Source organism: Oncorhynchus keta, chromosome 18 (genome assembly GCF_023373465.1).
Source record: "Oncorhynchus keta strain PuntledgeMale-10-30-2019 chromosome 18, Oket_V2, whole genome shotgun sequence".
In the NCBI taxonomy this organism is placed as follows: domain Eukaryota; kingdom Metazoa; phylum Chordata; class Actinopteri; order Salmoniformes; family Salmonidae; genus Oncorhynchus; species Oncorhynchus keta.
In genome coordinates this window covers 22,784,362-22,805,366 of record NC_068438.1, presented here as the reverse complement: position 1 = coordinate 22,805,366, position 21,005 = coordinate 22,784,362, and the positions used below count along the sequence as shown (strand labels likewise).

General features: G+C 45.7%; 1 pseudogene; it reads left to right on the top strand.

Moving 5' to 3' along the window:
* The first annotated feature begins 1,866 nt into the window (after nucleotides 1-1,866).
* Nucleotides 1,867-17,145, top strand: LOC118371695 (pre-rRNA-processing protein TSR1 homolog; annotated as a pseudogene).
* The last annotated feature ends 3,860 nt before the right edge of the window (nucleotides 17,146-21,005 follow it).

Sequence of the window (21,005 nt, the reverse complement as noted above, 5' to 3'; positions counted from 1 at the left end):
GCCACTGCGTCAAAACCTGCAGCCAAAGGTAAAAGTGCTATGCGCGAAACTGTCACAAAAATTTAGCAAATGTTGTACAATAAACATCCCTCGTGAAAAGCCACGGAATAACAGGAAAAAACCCAGTGTAAGGGTTTTCTTTTGGTGAAAGAGAGGCGGACCAAAATGCAGCGTGGTGGTTATTCATGTTTTTAATAAAGACGACTATACATGAGCAGACTACACAAAACAAGAAAAATGAAAACCTAAACAGTCCCCACTGGTGCAAACACAGAGACAGGAACAATCACCCACAAAACCCAACACAAAACAGGCTACCTAAATATGGTTCCCAATCAGAGACAATGACTAACACCTGCCTCTGATTGAGAACCATATCAGGCCAAACATAGAAATAGACAAACCAGACACACAACATAGAATGCCCACCCAGCTCACATCCTGACCAACACTAAAACAAGGAAAACACATACGAACGATGGACAGAACATGACACCCAGCCTGGCGCGTACACACAAACATGTAACAAAAACAATTTCACACAAAGACATAGAGGGGAACAGAGGAATAAATACATGCAGTGTGATTAGGGAATGAAAACCAGGTGTGCAGGGAACAAGACAAAACAAATGGAACAATGGAAAAATGGAGCGGCAATGCCTAGAAAGCTGGCGACGTCGACCGCCGAATGCTGCCCGAACAAGGAGAGGAGCCGACTTCGGCGGAAGTCGTGACATCTACAATGTAGAAAATAGTAAAAAATAAAGAAAAAACATTGAATGATGAGTAGGTGTGTCCAAACTTTTGACTGGTACTGTGTATATATATATATATTTTTTTTTACATTGTTTGCAAACTGATATTTGACATGTATTAATGACAAAATAACAACGAACCCCCCCCCTGCCCTGAATGACGGGTCGGCACTGCATACTCACTGCATACTTACTCAAATCCAGGCTGCATCACATCCGGCTGTGATTGGGAGTACCATAGGGCGGCGCACAATTGGCCCAGAGTTGTCTGGGTTTTGCCGGATGTGCTACAGCCTGGATTCAAACCAGGGACTGTAGGTGACACCTCTTGCACTGAGATGCAGTGGCTTAGACCGCTACGCCACTCGGGAGCAACAGCAATGAGCAAACAGTGGTTGTATTTGATGAATGCTTATTGAAAATGTATAGATTTCAGCAAACAATGAAAGGCACGCAACTACAGAGGACGAACATGGGTACATGGTAGGCGTTTCATAATTTACATTTTTGAAGTATTGACCTTGGGCAAGTCCATGTAGTAGGAGCTAGATTCCAAAAAAAGCCAGGTTTCTGCTCCACACCTTTGGTGGAAACCTCCTTCACCATGGAGAGGCGTTTAGTCCATTACCCTTACATCAACTGTAATTGTCTATCTGCTAGTGCACATGTTGGTAACTCTTTCATTTGTTTCCATCTGATCTGTCATTCACCTTTGAATGATGTCATCTCCAACAGTCGATGACGTCGATGACTGCGAGAAAGCTGGACAAACGACACAAAGCCAACCAGCTGCGGCAAAATAAGAAGGACCTGGTAAGATGCATTTGACACAATGTCACTTTGGAACCACAGCGGTATAAATCAGGCAAGTTAAAAGTAGAGTCAGCTTTATGACATTGCAACAATCAGCACCGCACATATTGAGATCACGACACGATGCAAGACTTTGTAGTCACACAGAGTATATGCTACAATGTGGTAGATATGGCACCATAACAGAGGAGAAGTTCAGCATCAATACACTCTAGTTGTTGTGGAAATCAGCACAATATTGCTTTTACTTCGTACATTGCTGAGTCTACCTTAAATGCTACGTGTCTGTCCTGTCCAGGTCCTGGCAGAGAAATGTCATCTGGGCAGCAGGGATGGTCCCCCACCTGGTGGCTGTGGTGGCCCTCCATGCAGGTGTAGATGCTGAGGCTGTGACCAGGCTGCTGTGGTGTGAGGAGGCTGGCTGGCTGGTGAGTGAGGAGAACAGTGTGTATGAGGTCAGTGACAGCTTTAGCCTGGTCATGGCCCGCTTCAAACAGAGGTTCACCTTCCTCCACCCAGACCCAGGTAGCTCACCAACTTGGCTACAACAATGTGTTTATGTTGTCGAAACTAAAGTTATATAGATACTGACTATAGTTTACGTAAATGAAAGTGTAATCCATGTCTGGATGTACTCAACAATTATAAGGGGAATTCTGAGTCATTCATTTACATTTTATATTTTATTCATTTAGGGGACGCTCTTATACAGAGCGACTTAAGGCATCCGCATTCTTCCCATCCGAAACAGTTTAGAAGTATTTGTGCATATATTATGATGATGTTTATGTTCGTTTTGGAATTGGGGGGTGGTGCATTTTCTGGGGGCAAGCTGAAGTTCGGAGCCGAAGTCTACGCTCCTTCGTTGGTGATTGGTCAACAGTAGAGATTCTTCTATAACGAGAGACAACTCACTTAGATGTACATTTTTTTCATTGAGAAATACTGCACCAAACATCTTAGTTAGATGCTAAATTAGATCTTTGCAAAAACATAATTTAATGATAGATTTCTTGAGATATCTTAGATCAATTCTGACTATTTTGAGGAAGTGTACACTTGCTATGTTGTCTCAAAATGGACAAACAGTACTATTGTCATTATATTTACATTTTTTAAGCAGGGGTTTTCTAAGGGAGTATGCAAGCACACTCATTCGGTTCGGCTAGACGGGTTTGGCTAGGCACCAGCCAAACTGAAGCATGATGACTCCTTTACAGGAGCAATTAGGGTTAAGTGCCTTGCTCAAGGGCACATCGACAGATATTTCACGTAGTCTACTCGGGGATTCGAACCAGCTACCTTTCGGTTGCTGGCCTAACACTCTTAACCACTAGGCTACCTGCCTTCATTCGATGCTGACGCTAGTACTAATTCGATAACATAATCTCTGACTCTATTCTCTCCCTTCTCTCTCTGGTTGATGCACTCTCTACTGGATGTGGTGAAGGTAGCAGATAGTCTGGTGTTTGTGCTGGACTCTACAGAAGGCTGGGACAGTTATGGAGACTACTGCCTCGGACTCTTTGCACAGGGGCTACCAGCCCATTGTAAGCTTCCATTCAAGCTATCCAAAAAAGATGCTCACAGTGCGCTTGATTTTTTTCAACTTGTTCTCTCCCCTTGCAGATTAGATAAATGTTTAGCAGATGACATACTGTAGATATTATACTGATTCCTTTACTCCAAATCTCAACTACCCCATGGATTTTTTTCTCTGCATCCATTGTCATCTCTATCCTATATAACCCCCATTTCTCTCTCCCCCAGCTCTGTTGTGTCAGGGTGTTTCAGACCTGGCAGTGAAGAAGCTTGTCGACTCACGGCGGGCGCTAGCCAAGATATCCAAAATCTGCTTCCTTGGGGCGCGCCTCTTCCCTCTGGACCAGGACGCCACACTGACTTCAGACACCTGGGAGCACAGAGGCAGAGGAGGTTGGGCTTCTGCTCCCGTCGGCCTCGCCTCCTGGGCCAGCAGGCCCTACACCCCCAACAGCTCTGAGAAAGGGAGAGGGGAAGCCCCCACGGGCCTGGGGACCCTGCGTGTGTCTGGGTATGTCCGAGGCTGCCCTCTGCAGGTGGACAGGCTGGTGCACATCTCTGGGTTTGGAGACTTCCAGCTCAGTCACATCGAATCGCCCATAGACCCCCTTCCCCTCAACTATGACCGCCCGTCCTGCCAAGCCTGGGAAGGAAGGAGACGTAGGCATTCAGGTGGGTCAGTTTCTCCCTCTCTCTCTCCCTTAGGGCTCAGTTCCCCCGGGAGGGGAGAGAAATGGTAGGATTAGAGGGAACGTATTTAAGTTCACACAGGACAAAAGATAGGATAGACTGACCCTAGCTCCCGGGCACATACAGGTGAAGTCGGAAGTTTACATACACCCAGGTTGGAGTCATTAAAACTAGATTTTCAACCACTTCACAAATTTCTTGTTAACAAACTATAGTTTTGGCAAGTAGGTTAGGACATCTATTTTGTGCATGACACAAGTCATTTTTCCAACAAATGTTTACAGACAGATTATTTAACTTATAACTTCACTATATCACAATTCCAATGGGTCAGAAGTTTACATACACTTAGTTGACTGTGCCTTTAAACAGCTTGGAAAATTCCAGTAAAGGATGTCATGGCTTTAGAATCTTTTGATAGGTTAATTGACATCATTGGAGTCAATTGGAGGCCTACCTTCAAACTCAGTGCCTCTTTGCTTGACATCATGGGAAAAATCAAAAGAAATCAGCCAAGACCTCAGAAAACAAATTTTAGACCTCCACAAATCTGGTTCATCCTTGGGAGCAATTTCCAAACGCCTGAAGGTACCACGTTCATCTGTACAAACAATAGTACGCCAGTATAAACACCATGGGACCACGCAGCCATCATACCGCTCAGGAAGGAGACTCGTTCTGTCTCCTGGAGATGAACGTACTTTGGTGTGAAAAGTGCAAATCAATCCCAGAACAACAGCAAAGGACCTTGTGAAGATGCTGGAAGGAAACAGGTACAAAGTATCTATATCTACAGTAAAATTAGTCCTATATCGGTATAAGCTGAAAGGCCGCTCAGCAAGGAAGAAGCTACTGCTCCAAAAAAAGCTAGACTACGGTTTGAAACTACACACGGGGACAAAGATCGTACTTTTTGGAGAAATGTCCTCTGATCTGATGAAACAAAAATAAAACTGTTTGGCCATAATGACCATCGTTATTTTGGAGGAAAACAGGGGAGGCTTGCAAGCCAAAGAACACCCTCCCAACCATGAAGCACGGGGGTGGCAGCATCATGTTGTGGGGGTACTTTGCTGCAGGAGTGACCGGTTCACTTCACAAAATAGATGGCATCATGAGGGAGGAAAATGATGTGGATATATTGAAGCAACATCTAAAGACATCAATCGCGAAGTTAAAGCTTGGTCGCAAATGGGTCTTCCAAATGGACAATGACCCCAAGCATACTTCCAAAGTTGTGGCAAAATGGCTTAAGGATAACAAAGGACAAAGCCCTGACCTCAATCCTATAGAGAATTTGTGGGAAACTCAAAAAGTGTGCGAGCAAGGAGGCCTACAAATCTGACTCCGTTACACCAGCTCTGTCAGGAGGAATGGGCCAAAATTAACTCAACTTATTGTGGGAAGCTTGTGGAAGGCTGTCAAGTTCGTCATTAGGAGTAGACCAAGATGCAGCGTCGTATGTTTCCATCCTTTATTTTGGAATAGAAAACTTCAAAACAACAAAGCGAACAAAGGAACCGTGAAGCTATAATAATGCTCACAGGCAACTATGCATAGACAAGATCCCACCCAGCACAATGGGGAAATGGCTACCTAAATATAATCCCCAATCAGAGACAACGATAAACAGCTGCCTCTGATTGGGAACCATACGAGGCCAACATAGATATACAATTCCCCTAGATAACCCAACCTTAATCACACCTGACCTAACCAACATAGAGAATAAACAGCTCTTTATGGTCAGAGCGTGACAGTACCCCCCTCCTCCCCCAAAGGTGCGGACTCCGGCCGCAAAACCTGACTCAATAGGGGAGGGCCCGGGTGGGCATCTACCGTCGGGGGCAGCTCCGGTGTGGGCCAAAGTCCCCACTCCGCTCATGGATACGTCATCGGAGGAAATGGACCGTAGATCGTCACCGGAGGCTCTGGACCGTGGATCGTCGCTGGAGGCTCCAGACCGTGGATCGTCGCCGGGGACTCCGGACCGCGGTTCGTCTCCGGGGACTCTGGACCGCAGACTGTCGCTGGAGGCTCTGGATGGAGGACAGTTGCTGGATGTTCCGGACTGCGGACCGTCTCAGGAGGTTCCGGACCGTGGACCGTCTCAGGAGGTTCCGGACTGTGAAACGTCGCCGGAAGCTCTGGACTGGGAACTGTCGCCGGAAGCTCTGGACTGTGGAGGCACACTGGAGGCCTGATGCGTGGGACCGGTACAGGTGGCACCGGGCTGATGACACGCACCTCAGGGCGAGTGCGGGGAGGAGGCACAGGACGTACTGGGCTGTGGAGGCGCACTGGCAACACAGTGCGTAGAGCCGGCGCAGGATATCCTGGACCGAGGAGGGGTACTGGAGACCAGGAGCGCTGAGCCGGCACAACCCGTCCTGGCTAGAAGCTCACTTTCGCACGTCAAGTGCGAGGAGCTGGCACAGAACGCACCGGGCTGTGGATGCGTACTGGAGGCACATTGCGTATCTCCGCAAAACATGGTGCCTGACTGGTCCCACGCTCCTCACGGCGACTGTCTCGCTCCAGACACCAAACCATCCACTCTACCTCATCCCTCCCCTCAACTATCTCACAATACTCCTCGCTCAGTCTATTTCAATATTCTTCTTCGCTCTCAGACTCGCCCCTCGGCTTCGCCGACCACTCCGTGTGCCCCCGCCAATTTACTTTTTGAGGCTCCCTTCCGTTGTGGCCGCGAACCCCGGTGTCGTCGTTGTCCTTCCTTCACCTCTTGCGTCTGCTTCCATGGAAGGCTTTCGTCTCCTGCCATTATCTCCTCCCAGGCCCAGGATACCTGCTCCTCCTGGCCATATATGTGATATGTTTCCATCCTTTATTTTGGAATAGAAACCTTCAAAGAACAAAACAAGAAAGCGAACAAACGAAACGTGAAGCTATAATAATGCTCACAGGCAACTATGCATAGACAAGATCCCACCAAGCACAATGGGAAAATGGCTACCTAAATATGATCCCCAATCAGAGACAATGATAAACAGCTGCCTCTGATTGGGAACCATACCAGGCCAACATAGATATACAATTCCCCTAAATAACCCAGCCTTAGTCACACCCCGACCTAACCAACATAGAGAATAAACAGCTCTCTATGGTCAGGGCGTGACAAAGGCTACCCAAAACATTTGACCCAAGTTAAACAATTTAAAGGCAAGGCTACCAAATACGAATTGAGTGTATGTAAACTTCTGACCCAAACTTCTGACCCACTGGAATGTGATGAAAGAAATAAAAGCTGTAATAAATCATTCTCTCTACTATTATTCTAAAAATAAAGTGGTAATCCTAACTGACCTAAGACAGGGAATTTTTACTTGGATTACATGTCAGGAATTGTGAAAAACTGAGTTTAGATGTATTTGGCTAAGGTGTATGTAAACTTCCGACTTCAACTGTCGACTATTGCAGCATAGATACTGGAGGCTGAGACGCGGGGGTCGGGGGACACTGTGGCCCTGTCCAACGATACCCCTGGACAGGGTCAACCAGACAGGATATAACCCCACACACTTTGCCAAAGCACAGCCCCCACACCTCTAGAGGGATATCAACAGACCACCAATTTACTACCCTCAGACGAGGCTGAGTATAGCCCTCTATAGCCCTGCCTCCAGCTGTTTGCTTAGAAATTCTAGGGACAATAAGGAGGCCTGCGTCTTGTGACCGTAGCGTACGTGTAGGTATGTACCAAATCGGAGAGATGGGTAGGAGCAAGTCCATGTAATGCTTTGTAGGTTAACAGTAAAACCTTGAAATTAGCCTCAACAGGAAGTCAGTAATATTACTGGAGTAACATGATACCATTTTTTGGTTCAGGTCAAGATTCTAGCAGCCGTATTTAGCACGAACTGAAGTTTATTTATCAGTTTAGCAGGAGAGTATATCATTGCACTAGTCTAATCTAGAATTGACAAAGGCATTGTTTAGCTATTCTGCATTTTTGTGCACAATATTTCTGATTTTTGCAATGTTACGAAGATGGTCACAGCTTATCACGGGCTGATATCATTACATACAAAATTGACAGTGATTTAATTAATAATTGACAAACTATAGTGAAGGCATTTATCAGTGCTGCTTCTGCTTGTTGGCAGTACGTGCTAACTGTGATCTCTATGTGTTTCAGGATGGTGGTGTTGATGAAATGGAGTCAGTGCGGGTGCTGATGAAGGCAGACCCAGCTCGCAGGGAGAGTGGATGGAGAGCAGACCTGGCCCACTGATACTGAACTGCTGGAGGCTGAAGGTAAAGGGAGAGAGAGGGCAGAGTTATAGAGGGTCGTTACGTTGAATTACATGTTAGATCTATGGTCGCAGTGCTGTTGTTGGCATCCATTGTATGGGTACTTTGAACTGGTTCATGTTGAGTTTATTATTGTCTCAGGGTTTACAATGTAATGAACTTCTTTAATAAATGTTCTCCTTCCCCCCTCGTCCTCCCCTCAGAGGTCAGAAAGAGCATGCGTGCTATGAAGGTGCCTAAGGGGGCATCAGACTACCAGGCCACGTGGATTGTGGATGAGGAGGATGAGAATGGTGAGGAGGATGAAGTGAGCACGGACGATGAGGAGGATGATGACGCGATGATGGACGAATCCATAGATGAAGAGGACCTTGACTCTCAGGTGGTGTGTAGTGAATACAATCCACAGCCTGGGAAACTGAAAAGTCTGCACAGAAGAATAGTTATGTATGTGTTTGTTTACATGTTTGTTTACCCTCTGCCTGTTGCGATAGTGAAACCACTAAAGGAAAGCGTAAGCAGTGTAAGGTGTAAGGAGAAGAGGGTGATCCTACAGTCTGAGTTGATGTGGGGTGATGCGGAAGACGTCAGGGGGAAGCAGCTCAGACAGGACAGTGATTGGTGTCCAGACGGTGTGAGGTTGGGGGTGGAACAAAACAGTGTATATGTAACCAGTGGTTGGTCTGCGGCGCAGCACCACTGTTTGTTTTCTCAGTGTCTGCCTCTGGGCTGTAGTGCCAGGCTGCTCACCGTGGCAACAATAGTGTTTGGAGCAGGGGTCCCGAGAGAAGCCACCTGATTTCCTGCTCCGCGGACACAACTTCCTGTCTGGACCAAGGGAGGGACGGCCATTTATTTAAACAGCCTTGCTTGAAAGAAAGGGGGAAATTCGTCTTTGGAGAAAAGGTTCAGCTCCATTTATTTTCTTTAATCGTTATTAGAATGTGTTTGATGTTGGGGTTAGACAGGATTTAACATCTAGGAGATGTTAACAATGGAGGAAAGGGTGCTGGGGATGATCATGATTATTATTATTATTACAGCTGGAGTTGTTCTGAAGGTTGTGAATCGACCCCATGCAGTGTGGATCCCCCCCCCATGTATCTCTTGCTTACTCTAATGCCACTTCTGTGAGAACCACTTTTACACTTCCTTGGGCCAACACCATTAGGTTTATAAATAGTAGAGGTTGACCGATTATGATTTTTCAACGCCGATACCGATTATTGGAGGACCAATTTTTTTTTTAAATGTATTTGTAATAATGACAATTACAACAATACTGAATGAACACATATTTTAACTTAATGTAATACATCAATAAAATCAATTTAGCCTCAAATAAATAATGAAACATGTTCAACTTGGTTTAAATAATGCAAAAACAAAGTGTTGAAGATGAAAGTAAAAGTGCAAAATGTGCTATGTAAGAAAGCTAACGTTTAAGTTCCTTGCCCAGAACATGAGAACATATGAAAGCTGGTGGTTCCTTTTAACATGAGTCTTCAATATTCCCAGGTAAGACGTTTTAGGTTGTAGTTATTATAGGAATTATAGGACTATTTCTCTCTATACCATTTGTATTTCATTAACCTTTGACTATTGGATGTTCTTATAGGCACTTTAGTATTGCCAGTGTGACAGTATAGCTTCTGTCCCTCTCCTCACTCCTCCCTGGGCTTGAACCAGGAACACAACGACAACAGCCACCCTCGAAGCAGCGTTACCCATGCAGAACAAGGGGTACAAACACTCCAAGTCTCAGAGCGAGTGACATTTGAAACGCTATTAGCGCGAACCCAGCCAACTAGCTAGCCATTTCACATCGGTTACACCAGTCTAATCTCGGGAGTTGATATGCTTGAAGTCATAAACGGCGCAATGCTTGATGCACAACAAAGAGCTGCTGGCAAAACGCATGAAAGTGCTGTTTGAATGAATGCTTATGAGCCTGCTGCTGCCCACCCCCGCTAAGTCAGACTGCTCTATAAAATCATAGACTTAGTTATAACATAATAACACACATAAATACAAGCATTAGGTCATTAATATGGTCAAATCCGGAAATCATCTCGAAAACAAGACATTTATTCTTTCAGTGAATTACGGAACCGTTCTGTATTTTATCTAATGGGTGGCATCCATAAGTCTAAATATTCCTGTCACATTGCACAACCTTCAATGTTATGTCATAATTACGTAAAATTCTGGCAAATTAGGCGGCCCAAACTGTTGCATATACACTGACTCTGCGTGCAATGAACGCAAGAGAAGTGACACAATTTCACCTGGATTTCTTTTAGCTAAATATGCAGGTTTAAAAATATACACTTCTGTGTATTGATTTTAAGAAAGGCATTGATGTTCATGGTTGGGTACACATTGGAGCAATGATACGCACCACATAGATTATATCCAACACAGGACACGCTAGATAAACTAGTAATATCATCGACCATGTGTAGTTAACTAGTGATTATGATTGATTGTTTTTTATAAGATACGTTTAATGCTCGCTAGCAACTTACCTTGGCTTACTGCATTCGCGTAACAGGCAGTCTCCTCGTGGAGTTGACAGTGCATGTCAGAGCAAAAACCAAGCCATGAGGTCGAAGAAATTGTCCGTAGAGCTCCGAGACAGGATTGTGTCAAGGCACAGATCTGGGGAAGGGTACCAAAACATTTCTGCAGCATTAAAGGTCCTCAAGAACACAATGGCTTCCATCATTCTTAAATGGAAGAAGTTTGGAACTACCAAGACTCTTCCTAGAGCTGTCAGCCTGGCCAATCTGAGATTAAGGTAGCCCCCCGCACCTCTCTGAGGGGTTGGGTTAAATGCGGAAGACACATTTAATTTGAATGCATTCTGTTGTACAACTGGCTAGGTATCCCCTTTCCCTTCCCAAACGGGGGTCTTGGTGCATCTGTGCAGCACTCCACCAATCAGGCCTTTATGGTAGAGTGACCAGACTGAAGCCACTCCTCAGTAAAAGGCACATGACAGCCCACTTGGAGTTTGCCAAAAGGCAACTAAAGACTTTCAGATCATGAGAAACAAGATTCTCCTATCTGATGAAACCAAGATTGAGCTCTTTGGCCTGAATGCTAAGTGTCACATCTGGAGCAAACCTGGCACCATCCCTACAGTGAAGAATTGTGGTGGCAGCATCATGTTGTGGGGATATTTTTCAGCGGCAGGGACTGGGAGATTAGTCAGGATCGAGGCAAAGATGAACAAAGCAAAATACATAGAGATCCTTGATGAAAACCTGCTCCAGAGCGCTCAGAACCTTAGACTGGGACGAAGGTTCACATTCCAACATGACAACGACCCTAAGCATACAGCCAAGACAATGCAGGAGTGGCTACAGGACAAGTCTGAATGTCCTTGAGTGGCCCAGCCAGAGCCCGGACTTGAACCCGACCGACCGAACAGCTCTGGAGAAACCTGAAAATAGCTGTGCAGCAACCTGACAGAGCTTGAGAGGCTCTGCAGAGAAGAATGGAAGAAACTCCCCAAATACAGGTGTGCCAAGCTTGTAGCGTCATACCGAAGAAGATTGGAGGCTGTAATCGCTGTCAAAGATGCATCAACAAAGTACTGAGGAAAGGGTCTGACGACTTATATAAATGTGATATTAATTTTTTAAAATTTGTAATAAATTAACAAACATTTCTAAACCTATTTTTGCTCTGTCGTTATGGGATATTGTGTGTAGATTGAAGAAAAACAAATTTTATCAATTTTAGAATAAGGCTGTAACCTAACAAAATATGGAAAAGGTCTGGTGTATATGATGTAGTATGTATGTACAGTAGCTCTACAGTAGAAACTAGTGATGGGGGGGATCGATACATTTGCATATCGGGATATTATTTTTGACAATATATTGTATTGACAATGTCGCAATATTATTTTTGCGCCAGATGGCTGTACTTTCACCAAAATTCCAGCATATTTCCTTCATAGCTTGTTAAATAGGGAGCGAATTTTGTTTTCAGCACTTTTGTTTCAATGTTTGCTGTTTGGGGTTTTAGGCTGGGTTTCTGTACAGCACTTTGAGATATCAGCTGATGTACGAAGGGCTATATAAATACATTTGATTTGATTTGATTTGAATGTCTGAACAAAACTTGTTTTCTCATGGCTGTCTCTTGTCCCTCTGCAGCAGACATATAGTGAGCAATATGTTTGGAACATCGAGTGATAATAAAATCACAGTATCTAATCGCAATACATATAGAATTGTGAGAATCGCAATATATATAGAATTGTGAGAATCGCAATACAATTCCCAGCCCTAGTAGATGCTGCCTCAGGTGGTGGTTCGGAGGAGGAGGAGGAGCTGAATTCCACATCAAACAAGGGTGGATCAGACCAGCGCTATGATGAGCACATGGATGAGGCAGAGGAAGGGTAGGGGTTAAAACGCTACCGGGAGGCTCGGGCCAATGAGATGTTCCCAGATGAAGTGGACACACCTCTAGACCAATCGGCTAAGAAGGGCATGACAATGATATTGTCTATCAAATACACAGTGGCCCCTTTTCCTTCAGTACTGTACAAGACCCTCTGCTCTTAATGTAGGCTACAACACAGCGGGGCCGTCTAAGCAAAATCATTCAAACGATCCATGAAAAAGACATGTAACATCCACAGTCACCCATGACTCACATACAGGTAACTGACAAAATAAAGGAAACGCCAACATAAAGTGTCTTAATAGGGCGTTGGGTCACCATGAGCCAGAACAGCTTCAGTGCCCCTTGGCATATATTCTAAGTGTCTGGAACTCTATTGGAGGAATGCGACACCATTCTCACACGAGAAATTCCATAATTTGATGTTTTGTTGATGGTGGTGGAAAACATTCTCAGGGGCTCCAGAATCTCCTATAAGTGTTTGATTGGGTTGAGATCTGGTGACTGAGACACACACACCATTTAAACCCCCTATGCTCTTTTGAGACCCCTGAGATCTCTTCTAGCCGTAGTAGCCAAAATAATGGCAATTTCTGCATTTTTATACATAACCTTAAGCATGATGGGATGTTAATTGCTTAATTAACTCAGGAACCAAACCTGTGTGGAAGTACCTGCTTTCAATATACTTTGTGTCCCTCATTTACTCAAGTGTTTCCTTTATTTTGGTGGTTACCTGTACGTTGAGTTTATATTTACATTTGGAAAAATGGTCAAGCAGAATGTGATAACCTTGATGAACAGCTCATTTTCAGCCAGTGACTTGATCCTGGCCTCTGGTCAAAGAGTCAAAGCACTCCAAGATGTAACATTTCCTTTAGCAACACTCAAGGGAAAGTCTGAGGAGGGAGGAATGTACCAAACTTGTCTGAAACATCTGGTCATATGTAGTAGACAATGCCTTCGAGCCGTTAACGCCCAAACTTTACTTTCCAGGACGTCCTGGCCCAGCGTAATTATTTAGCTATACGTTGACGTTGCTAATTTCCTGTGTGCTCAGGTTCCAGCGTTACAGGGGCCTGAAGAGTTTCCGCTCTTCCCCCTGGAACCCTGTGGAAAACCTGCCTGCAGACTACTCCCGCATCTTCCAGTTTCAGAGCTTTGAGCGCACAGGCCGCCGCATACTAGCTGAGGCTGCTCAGGAGGAAGGGGGGGCCATGGTAAGAGTCTGCCGTGTGTGTGTGTGACATCCTGTTTCAACCCTGTCCCCTCTCTGTGCCCCCCCATCCATTAACCCTGCTCTGCTCTCTAGGTGGGCTGGTATGTGACCCTCCATGTAGTGGATGTTCCCCCCACAGTGATGGAGAGTGTCCAGGCAGGCAGGCCTCTGGTGCTGGTCTCCTTACTGCCACATGAACAGAAGGTATACACTATTGGCATACTCCTGAATGACTGTCTTTAATCTGAAAGTTAAGAATTGTAACCCATTTCTGCTGTAAAATATGTTGCTAAAAGTGTACACAAACTACAGAAGAGTAAAAGAAATTCTGAATATATATATATTTGTATATTATAAATATGCACTATATATACAAAAGTATGTGGACAGCCCTTCAAATTAGTGGCTATTTCAGCCACACCCGTTGTTGACAGGTATATAATATCGAGCACACAGCCATGCTATCTCCATAGACAAACATTATACATTAGGCAGTAGAATGGCCTTACTGAAGAGCTCAGTGACTTTCAACATGACACCGTCATAGAAAATTCCAAAAAGTCAGTTTGTCTAATTTCTGCCCTGCTAGAGTTTCCCCGGTCAACTGTAAGTGCTGTTATTGTGGAGTGGAAACGCCTTTAAGGAGCAACAACGGCTCAGCCGCAAAGTGGTAGGCCACACAACCTCACAGAACAGGACCACCAAGTGCTGACGTATTAAAGGACGTATTAAAAATCGTCTGTCTTCGGTTGCAACACTCACTACTGAGTTCCAAACGGCCTCTGGAAGCAACGTCAGTACAATAGCTGTTCATCGGTAGCTTCATGAAATGGGTTTCCATGGCCAAGCAGCCGTACACAAGGCTAAGATCACCATGAGCAATACCAAGCGTCAGCTAGAGTGGTGTAAAGCTCACCACCATTGGACTCTGGAGAGTGGAAGAGTTCAACTATCTGGAGAGTTCAACTATGTGTCAAAAGTTTGGGAAAGCCCTTTCCTGTTCCAGCATGACAATGCCCATGTACACAAAGCGAGGTCCATACAGAAATGGTTTGTCGAGAGCGGTGTGGAAGAACTTGACTAGCCTGCACAGAGCACTGACCTCATTCCCATCAAACACCTTTGGGATGAATTGGAATGCTGACTGCGAGCCAGGCCTAATCTCCCAACATCAGTGCCCAACCTCACTAATGCTCTTGTGGCTGAATGGAAGCAAGTCCCTGCAGCAATGTTTTAACATCTAGTGGAAAGCCTTCCCAGAAGAGTGGATGCTTTTATAGCAGCAAAGGGGGGACCAACTCCAAATGAATACCCATGATTTTAGAATGAGATGTTCGACGAGAACGTGTGTGTGTGTATTTGTGTGCGTGTGTACAGTGCCTTCGGAAAGTATTCAGACCCTTGGACTTTTTCCACATTTGGTTACGTTACAGCCTTATTCTAAAAATATATATTTTTTTAAATCATCAGCATTCTACACACAATAGCCCATAATGACAAAGAAAAAAAACTGGTTTTTAGACATTTCTGCACATTTTTTTAAAGTAAAGAACAGAAATACATGATTTACATAAGTATTCAGACCCTTTGCTATGAGACTCAATTGAGCTCAGGTGCATCCTGTTTCCATTGATCATCCTTGTTTTTTCTACAACTTGATTGGAGTCCACCTGTGGTCAATTCAATTGATTGGAATGATTCAAAGGAATTGTCCGTAGAGCTCCTAGACAGGATTGTGTCGAGGCACAGATCTGGGGAAGATCTGTGACTCTTCTCAGACTCTTCCCAGAGCTGCCCGCCTGTCCAAACTGAGCAATCGGGGGAGAAAGGCCTTGGTCAGGGAGGTGACTAAGAACCCAATGGTCACTTTGACAGTGCTCTAGAACTCCTCTGTGGAGATGGGAGAACCTTCCAGAAGGACAACCATCTCTGCAGCACTCCACCAATCAGGCCTTTATGGTAGAGTGGCCAGACTTAAGCAACTCCTCAGTAAAATGGTTACAGCCCGCTTGGAGTTTGCCAAAAGTCACCTAAAGACTGTCAGACCATGAGAAACAAGATTCTCTGGTCTGATGAGTCCAAGATTGAACTCTTTGGCCTGTAAAATTAGCTAACATTTCTAAAATCCTGTTTTTGTTTTGTCATTATAGGGTGTTGTGTGTTGACTGATGAGTCTAATAACATGTGGAAAAAGTCAATGGGTCTGAATACTTTCCGAAGGCACTGTATGTAGATAGATAGAAGTTCTAATTCTAACAACCCTAGCTTCTGGTTTTATTAACACTATAGTTCATCAGAAACTATTCTTCCAGTTCCTTACCCCTTGGTTTCTTTCTATCCTCTGTGATCAGATGTCAGTGATGCACATGCTGTTGAGGAGACACTCCATCAACACAGACCCTATCAAGTCTCAAGAGGAGCTGGTGTTCCACTGTGGATTCAGGAGGTTCAGGGCCTGCACCATCTTCTCCCAGCACACATCAGGTTAGGGGACCTGGCTAAACTGCACCATTTATGTCTTGAACAAAATTATCTATTTAATAAAAAGTATGGCAAATATGCTGACACTGTGGGGAGTATTGTGAGTTGGCTAGCTTTCAGCACTTTAGCATTAACAAAGCAAGTGATGGAACCATGTCTACAGTCAGTGTTCGGCTCAGTGTTGTATCTAACCTGTGATTGGCTCTCTCTCCAGCCGACAAGCACAAGCTGGAGCATTTCCTTCGAGCTGACGCCCCCACGGTGTTTTCTGTAAAAGCCCCCATTACATTCCCCACCGCTGGGGTACTGCTCTTCAGACAGAGGGAGGATGGTAAGGGCATGGATAGAGTGATGTTTGGCTGAATTAGTATGTCTATCTGTTTGAAGATGGGGAAGGCCAGAGGAACACACCGCCATGTTTTGCTTCTGTGTTCATATAAATGTTTGTGTATCTGATGTGTAGCTGAATTAGTATCTCTGCCTGTGTTTGAGCCTGTATCTCTCCTGGGCTCCCGAGTGATGCAGTGGTCTAACACACTGCATCTCAGTGCAAGAGGTGTCACTGTAGTACCTGGTTCGAATCCAGGCTGTATCACATCCGGCCGTGATTGGGAGTCCCATAGGGCTGTGCGCAATTTGCTCAGCGTTGTCTGAGTTTGGCCGGGGTAGGCCGGCATTGTAAAAAAAAATGGTTCTTAACTGACTTGCCTAATTAAATAAAAGTTAATAAATAATAATAAATACAATTGTCTCCCCCAGGCATGCAGAACCTGGTGGGTACAGGTAGTCTACTGAGCTGTGACCCCCAGCGTGTGGTACTGAAGAGGATCGTGTTGAGTGGACACCCTTTCAAGATCAACCACCAGTCCGCTGTTTGCAGATACATGTTCTTCAACAGGGGTGAGGGGTCACTGAGCTGAGCACTACATGTTTCCCAATAATATCCCCATAACTTCTCACAGTCTGTTGCAAATGGCACCCCATTCCTTTGATAGTGCACTACTTTTGACCAGGGCCCATAGGTAGTGCACTATATAGAGAATCTGTACCATTTGGCACACAACTTCTGTCGTACTACCAATGTGGCGATGTAGGAAATGGCTCTGACTCACCTGTGGTTTACATGATGTATCTTCATTTTAACAGACCTCTGCTCTTTTCTCTATGGTAGATGACATCCTGTGGTTTAAGCCTGTTGAGCTGAGAACCAAGTGTGGTTGGAGAGGACACATCAAGGAGGCCCTAGGTACAGAGAAAACATAAATCTTGTCAATACGTCGCTGGACATATGACCCCTATGTACCTCTGCCCCTGCCCTGGGTCAAGGGAGAAGGGACTCCCTTGACCAAGATGGCGTAGCAGTCGAACGTCTTGTCGTGTCGTGTCCCTTGTATATATCGTTTTTTATATTTTTTAAACATATTTTTCTTCGCATATCTTTAAAAACATTTTGTTAAACCTCAACTTCTAAATACTCTCCTGCAACCCGTCTCACCCAATGTAGGTATTTTCTTCTAAAGTACTTATATCTACTTTGGATCCGAAAGCCCTCAACTGAAGCTAGCCAGCTAACTACCAGCTAGCTACCAGCTATCAGTCAGCAAACCATTGCTCGCGGTCTTCAGCTAACCGGGCATCAGCTAAACTTTAGCTCGGAAAGCTCTCGCCAGTTCGAACAACGCGACTCAAACCAGAGCATAACGGACCTATTATTTTTTATCCCCGGATTCCCACCGGATTCCCACAGGATTCACACCGCAAACGGAACATTTTCAGCTGGATTCTTCACAACTAGCTATCTAGCTAACCGCAACCCCGGATGATTACTCCTGGCTAGCGTTTCCACCCACTTAGCTTGAAGCTAGCCCGGCCAGAGCTCCTGTGCTACCACCGAAGCATACTCCTGGGCTACAATATCCGGACCCTCGACCCTCAATATCCGGACCCTTGCTTGCTAATTCGGCCTGCTAACTGCTAGCTTGTTTAGCCCCGGTCCGCTAACTGCTACCTTGTTTAGCCCTGGCCCACTAACTGTTAGCTTGTTAGCACAGGCCTGCTAACCGTCTGAATCGCCGCGTCCCAAACACTTCCGGTAACCTGCCAATGTGATACGGAATCGCCATTATTTTTTATTTTTAGAACACACTCAAGAACCTCCAGAAGCTAACCAGCTAACTAGCTACAAGCTATTTAATCATTGTTAGCCACTGCTAACTGTTTTTTAACCTGGATAACACTCGCCAGTCCAGCTTCCCTGCCCCATCCACCGCTGCCCCCCCCCCCCTGGACACTGATCACTTGGCTACATAGCTGAAGCGTGCTAGACTGTCCATTAATCACGGTACTCCATTCTGCTTGTTTATGTTTTATCTGTCGGCCCAGCCGCACTCAGGCTCTGTGTGTAGTTAATCCGACCCCCCTGCCGAGCCTACGCCATTTTACCCGCTGTTGTTGTGCTAGCTGATTAGCTGTTGTTGTCTCACCTACTGTTTTAGCTACTGTTTTAGCTAGCTCTCCCAATTCAACACCTGTGATTACTGTATGTCTCTCTCAAATGTCAATATGCCTTGTATACTGTTGTTCAGGTTAGTTATCATTGTTTTAGTTTACAATGGAGCCCCTAGATCCACTCTTCATACCCCTGATACCTCCTTTGTCCCACCTCCCACACATGCGGTGACCTCACCCATTACAACCAGCATGTCCAGAGATACAACCTCTCTCATCATCACCCAGTGCCTGGGCATACCTCCGCTGTACCCGCACCCCACCATACCGCTGTCTGCGCATTATGCCCTGAATATATTCTACCATGCCCAGAAATCTGCTCCTTTCATTCTCTTGTCCCCAACACTCTAGGCGACCAGTTTTGATAGCCTTTAGCCGCACCCTCATACTACTCCTCCTCTGTTCCGCGGGTGATGTGGAGGTAAACCCAGGCCCTGCATGTCCCCAGGCACCCTCATTTGTTGACTTCTGTGATCGAAAAAGCCTTGGTTTCATGCATGTCAACATCAGAAGCCTCCTCCCGAAATTTGTTTTACTCACTGCTTTAGCACACTCTGCTAACCCTGATGTCCTTGCCGTGTCTGAATCCTGGCTCAGGAAGGCCACCAAAAATTCTGAGATTTCCATACCCAACTATAACATCTTCCGTCAAGATAGAACTGCCAAAGAGGGAGGAGTTGCAGTCTACTGCAGAGATAGCCTGCAAATAATGTCATACTTTCCAGGTCCATACCCAAACAGTTCGAACTACGAATCTTGAAAATTACTCTCTCCAGAAATAAGTCTCTCACTGTTGCCGCCTGCTACCGACCCCCCTCAGCACCCAGCTGTGCCCTGGACACCATTTGTGAATTGATTGCCCCCCATCTAGCTTCAGAGTTTGTTCTGTTAGGTGACCTAAACTGGGATATGCTTAACACCCCGGCAGTCCTACAATCTAAGCTAGATGCCCTCAATCTCACACAAATCATCAAGGAACCCACCAGGTACAACCCTAAATCTGTAAACAAGGGCACCCTCATAGACGTCATCCTGACCAACTGGCCCTCCAAATACACCTCCGCTGTATTCAACCAGGATCTCAGCGATCACTGCCTCATTGCCTGTATCCGAACGGAGCCGCAGTCAAACGACCACCCCTCATCACTGTCAAACGCTCCCTAAAACACTTCTGTGAGCAGGCCTTTCTAATCGACCTGGCCCGGGTATCCTGGAAGGACATTGACCTCATCCCGTCAGTTGAGGATGCCTGGTCATTCTTTAAAAGTAACTTCCTCACCATTTTAGATAAGCATGCTCCGTTCAAAAAATGCAGAACTAAGAACAGATATAGCCCTTGGTTCACTCCAGACCTGACTGCCCTCGACCAGCACAAAAACATCCTGTGGCGGACTGCAATAGCATCGAATAGTCCCCGCGATATGCAACTGTTCAGGGAAGTCAGGAACCAATACATGCAGTCAGTCAGGAAAGCTAAGGCCAGCTTCTTCAGGCAGAAGTTTGCATCCTGTAGCTCCAACTCCAAAAAGTTCTGGGACACTGTGAAGTCCATGGAGAACAAGAGCACCTCCTCCCAGCTGCCCACTGCACTGAGGCTAGGTAACACGATCACCACCGATAAATCCATGATTATCGAAAACTTCAACAAGCATTTCTCAACGGCTGGCCATGCCTTCCGCCTGGCTACTCCAACCTCAGCCAACAGCTCCGCCCCCCCGCAGCTACTCGCCCAAGCCTCTCCAGGTTCTCCTTTACCCAAATCCAGATAGCAGATGTTCTGAAAGAGCTGCAAAACCTGTCACGTACAAATCAGCTGGGCTTGACAATCTGGACCCTCTATTTCTGAAACTATCCGCCGCCATTTTCGCAACCCCTATTACCAGCCTGTTCAACCTCTCTTTCATATCGTCTGAGATCCCCAAGGACTGGAAAGCTGCCGCAGTCATTCCCCTCTTCAAAGGGGGAGACACCCTGGACCCAAACTGTTACAGACCTATATCCATCCTTCCCTGCCTATCTAAGGTCTTCGAAAGCCAAGTCAACAAACAGGTCACTGACCATCTCGAATCCCACCGTACCTTCTCCGCTGTGCAATCTGGTTTCCGAGCCGTCACGGGTGCACCTCAGCCACGCTCAAGGTACTAAACGATATCATAACCGCCATCGATAAAAGACAGTACTGTGCAGCCGTCTTCATCGACCTTGCCAACAAGGCTTTCGACTCGGTCAATCACCATATTCTTATCGGCAGACTCAGTAGCCTCGGTTTTTCGGATGACTGCCTTGCCTGGTTCACCAAT